Source organism: Priapulus caudatus, unplaced genomic scaffold (genome assembly GCF_000485595.1).
Source record: "Priapulus caudatus unplaced genomic scaffold, Priapulus_caudatus-5.0.1 Scaffold97, whole genome shotgun sequence".
Lineage (NCBI taxonomy): Eukaryota > Metazoa > Priapulida > Priapulimorpha > Priapulimorphida > Priapulidae > Priapulus > Priapulus caudatus.
In genome coordinates this window covers 15,301-20,402 of record NW_014577158.1, presented here as the reverse complement: position 1 = coordinate 20,402, position 5,102 = coordinate 15,301, and the positions used below count along the sequence as shown (strand labels likewise).

The 5,102-nt window shown below is 44.0% G+C and overlaps 1 long non-coding RNA gene across 1 annotated transcript; it reads right to left on the bottom strand.

The window, feature by feature from the left end:
* Positions 1 to 1,601: 1,601 nt before the first annotated feature.
* LOC106805029 lies at positions 1,602 to 5,064 on the bottom strand. Its single transcript, XR_001393388.1, has 3 exons — positions 4,659 to 5,064; positions 4,198 to 4,319; positions 1,602 to 1,645 (listed from the first exon to the last, which is right to left on the bottom strand). It is a non-coding gene; the product is annotated as an uncharacterized LOC106805029 (long non-coding RNA).
* Between the last annotated feature and the right edge of the window lie 38 nt (positions 5,065 to 5,102).

Here is a 5,102-nt window from a genome sequence, read left to right as displayed (position 1 = left end):
CTCTCTCTCTCTCTCACTCGTCTCTCTTCTCTCTCTCTCTCTCTCTCTCTCTCTCTCTCGCTCTCTCTCTCTCTCTCTCTCTCTCTCCTCTTCTCTCTCTCCGCTCTCTCTCTCGATCTCTCTCTTCTCTCTACTCTCGCTCTCTGCGCTCTCTCTCTCTTCTCTCTCTCGCTCTCTCTCGTCTCTCGCTCGCTCTCTCTCTCTCTCTCTCTCTCTCCGCTCTCTCGTCTCTCTCTTCTCTCTCTCATCTCTCTCGTCTCTCTCCTCGCTCTCTGCTCTCTCTCGCTCTCTCTCTCCTCCTCTCTCTCTCTCTCTCTCTCTCTCGGTATCTCGGGCTCTCCTCTCTTCTTTTCGGTATCTCTCTCTTCTCCCTCTCTCTCTCTCCCTCTCTCCCCTCTCTCTCGCTCGTCCCTATCTCTCTCTCTCTCTCTCTCTCCTCTCTCTCCCTCTCTCACCTTCTTCCCTTCTCTCTCCCTCTCTCCCATCTTCCTCTCGCTCCTCTCTGCCCCTCCTCCCTCTCTCGCTCGCTCGCTCTCTCTCTTCTCTCCTCTGTCTCTCTCTCTCTCTCTCTCTCTCTCTCTCTCTCTCTCTTCTCTCTCTCTCTCTCTCTCTCCTCTCTCTACGCTCTCTCTCCTCTGTGTGCAACTGTGTGAAATTTTGTCGTGTGATGTGTGTGTGTCCTCTTTCTGCTACGCTCTCTGATTTTCTCTCTCTCTCCTCTCTCTCTCTCTGCATGTCTAACCATCTCTCTTCACCTCTTCTATCACTCGCTCTCGCTCGCGCTCTCTTCTTCTGCTCTCTCTCTCTCTCTCTCTCTCTCTCTCTCTCTCTCTCTCTCTCTCTCGCTCTCCCTCTCTCTCTCTCTCGCTCTCTCTCTCTCTCTCTCTTCTCTCTGTTTGTCTCTGTCTGATCTGTTTCTTATCTCTCTCTCTCTCTTCTCTCTCTACTCGCTCTCTCTTTCTCTCGCTCTCTCCTCTGACCTGTCTCTCGTTCTCCTCGCTCTTTCTTTCGCTCACCCTCCCTCATTTCTTTTTGCCCCTTGCTTTCTCTCTGTCTCTCTCCCTCGCTCCTCGCGCCCGCTCTCTCTCTCTTTCATCTCTCTCTCTCTCTGATCTCTCTCTTCTCTCTCTCTCGCTTTCTCTCGCTGCATGTCTATCGATCTCTCCCCTCGCTCGCTTCACCCTCTCTTTTCTGTCGCTCGCTCGACTCTCGCACGCATCTGTCTCTCGTCTCTCTCTCTCTCTCTCTCTCGGCTCGTGATCCTCGCTCCCACCTCTCTCGCTCTCTCTCTCTCTCGCTCCTCTCTCTTCTTGCTCCGCTCTCTTGCTCTCTCGCCTCTCTCTGCAGCCGTCTATCTATATCTCCCCTCTTTTGCTCGCTCGTTCGCTCTCGCGGTCCACCTCTCTGATCTTGTCGCTCGCTCGCCTCGCATCGTGTCTCTCGCTCTCTCTCTCTCTCTCTGCTCTCTCTCCTCTCTCGCAATCTTCTCTAATGATGATCCCTGGTACAAGTAGCCGTCAAGATACTCTAATAAGACCTGACATTAAAAGATGAACCTTTTGGTTGCTAATGAAGCGAGCGCCGGGCCCACGACGTTGCTCGAAAACATCTTGATTTCCGTGTCCTCAGCGGACGTGCATTGGCACTAGAATTGGACGTAACGATTTAATATCTGCAGTTTATATAAACTTGCGAAAACGGAAATTGGAAAAAACTGAAATGCAGGGGTGATTGACTCGCATACGAACTATCTGGGCATTGTCTGCCAGGCTGACAGGGTTTAGAGATAATATATGACTCTGTTTGTATAATAACATAAATACTAACTAATATATATAGTTATACATGTTGTAGATATGGCATATATATATAAATATATATAATATATAAGTATCTATATGTGGTATATAGACATACATATATATATAACACCGGCCGTCTATCTCTGTGCACCTCGTTGCGTAAGTCAACGGCGAGCGGTAACCACTCAAGCACTGCAGACGCGTGGCCTCGAAACGTGATAAGTGTTCGTGGCTCCAGTCGTGGCGATTGAACCTGAAAAAACTTTGCATGCGTATAGATCAATGTCATTGTGTTGATTGTGCCGCTTTAGCCAAGGAAAGGAGAATGAAGTAGGAGACGAGAGCTGCTACATATAGTCGTTACCGTGACGAGACCTGTCGCAAAGTATTTAATACTGAAAGACCACGCATATTATGGCAACTATAAGCATGAAAAAGAGGCAATACGAATTGAACTCATTCAGGTAGTGGGTTATCCTGATTAATCCATGTATATTGCTGTAATTAAACACGAGTGAACGACATGAATTAAGTATGAAATTATAACAAGCTACGGAAGCTGGAGTTGAGCTAGAAATTCCTCTATATTTATTTTACTCACTTAGCTGCAATTATGAGCGCGATTCGAAGTTGGCACAGCTCTTAATCTATCGACGACAAACAGCAGAAGAACATGGCGGAGGGACGTTTTTGGCACGGCCTCTACTGACCAGTGATATATCTCGGCGAGTGAGAGCCGTCATGGCGGACGAAAGTCCAAGTGATTCATTATATATGCGCGCTGTCTATAATTATTTCTGACACTAGGTGGCGAAGGTCATAATTATGGTGCTTTGACTACGGATGGCTATGTTGAAGCATTACTGACAGGCTGGAAAGGATAATAAATGCTCGTTGTGGTAAACACAATAACATACAATTCAATAAAGAATAACGAGTTTTCAAACAAAACTTGGTTTGCGTAAATGAGCAGCATGCGTTCTCTTCTCTCTCTTCTCTCTCTTCTCTCTCTCTCTCTCTCTCTCTCTCTCTCTCTCTCTCTTCTCGCTCTCCCTTTTTCTTTGTTCTCTTCTCTCGTAACTCTCTCTTCTCTCTCTCTCTCTCTCTCTCTCTTTCCATCGCTCTCTGTGCGTGTGTCGCCGGTTTCGTATATCTTTCTCTCTGTCTTCCCATCTCTCCCTTTTCTCGCTCGCTCTTTCTCCCCTGCCCTCGCGGTCTCTCTCACCCGCTCTAGCGTGCTCTCTCTCTCTCTCTCTCTCTCTCTCTCTCTCTCTCTCTCTCTCTCTCGCTCTCTCCTCTCTCTCCTCTCTCTCTCTCTCTCTCTCTCTCTCTTTCGCTGACTGTCTTTCTCGCTGACTATCTCTCCCTCTCTCTCGCTCTCTCTACAATATGAGCACCAAATACATGCTGTCAGTCGACATGCTATACGAAGCACTGCTGAGTTACGAACAAAAATGGAAACAATCCTAAAGTTTCGTTCGCAAACCAATTCTTCGAATGTCTGAATAAATCAAAATTCTAGTTTGCTTTGATGCTCACAAAAACCTCCCAACAGTCAGCATGCGTTAGATAACACTATAACACACAATCTAGCACCGGCAACATATCGGTTAATGCTAGAAAACACCGGCAGATTTCTACCGTGTGTGTACAGGCGTGCGTACGCGAGTGCGTACGTATGGAACCTACTGTAATACTATACAATTTTAATAGCTAACTACAAAACACGTTTTATGGGTTAGCGTCAATACTACTTACTGATGCAAGAAAGTAGCATCTAACATAATATATATACACATGTCTACATCATTTACAATTGCTACAGATTTATTACATTGAAATTTACAATTACATTTACATTTACATTTACAATTGAATTTTAGGCACTTTTGACACATATACTCGCCTATAGCAAATACATTGCACTTCGTTACTCTTATTCATGAAAAACGTTCTAGTAAGACAATAAAAATGGTTTATGCAAATTTACAGTGCATAAACACAATATAATATTATAAATGCAGGTCAACGATATATCCATCTGGGTTATTCTATATTATGCGCCATTTATAATTATTTTCCACAGTAGATGTCGCTAAGACGTCAAAATTTAACATAGCATTGTCTTGAATAGTGGCGCCTCTAGCGGATCACGATATCTCTCCTGAGACCTACTAGTTTTTAAAAGCCAAACCCTTTCGTCTGTGAAATATACTATTTACATGATTATAGCTTTGGCGCTTCATAATGATTGAATATCGCGATTGTTATTGATATTTAGTATAGGAATCTGCTCACATGCATGCGCTCCATGATATAAGAATAGAATTTCGACTACTTTTAGTTAATTTTGGGATTTGTAGATCTTAGTATTAACGCATTAGTGTAATAACACCTGCGTTTATCTCTGTGCACCTCTTGGTATTTTCAACTGAAGACCGTTAACCACTCAATCATTGCACGACGCTGCCTCGAAAACGTGATAATTTTCCGTGTCCTCCAGTCTGGCGATTGAACCTGAAAATAACTTTGATGCGTATATATCAATTCATTGTGTTTATTGTGGGCTTAGCCAAGGAAAGCGGAGAATGAATAGGGAGAGACTGACTGACATATAGTCTTTACCGTTAACGAGACCCTGTCGCAAAGTATTTAATACTATAACCACGCATATTTATGCAACTATAACGCATGAAAAGGGCACATACAATTGAACTCATTCAGGTATGTGTGTTATCCTGATTAATCCATTTATATGCTGTAATTAAACGAGTGAACGACATGAATTAAGTATGAAATTATAACAGCTACGGAAGCTGTAGTTGAGCAAGAATTCCTCTATATTTATTTACTCACCTTAGCTGCAATTATGATGCGCATTCGAAGTTGTCACAGCTTTAATCTTCGACGACAAACACGCAGAGAGAACATGGCGGGGACGTTTCTGGCCACGTCTATACTGACCGTGATATATCTCGCGAGTGAGAAGCCCGTCATGGCGTGACGAAAGTCCAAGTGATTCATTTATATATGCGCGCTGTATAATTATTTCTGACACTAGGTGGCAGGTCATAATTATTTGCTTATGCACTACGATGGCTATGTTGAACATACTGACAGGCTAAAGAGATAATAAATGCTCGTTTTGTGTAATACACAATAACATACAATTCAATAAAGAATAACGAGTTTTCAAACCAAAACTTGTTTGCGTAAATGATGAGCATGCGCTTCTCTCTCTCTCTCTCTCTCTCTCTCTCTCTCTCTCTCTCTCTCTCTCTCTCTCTCTCTCTCTCTCTC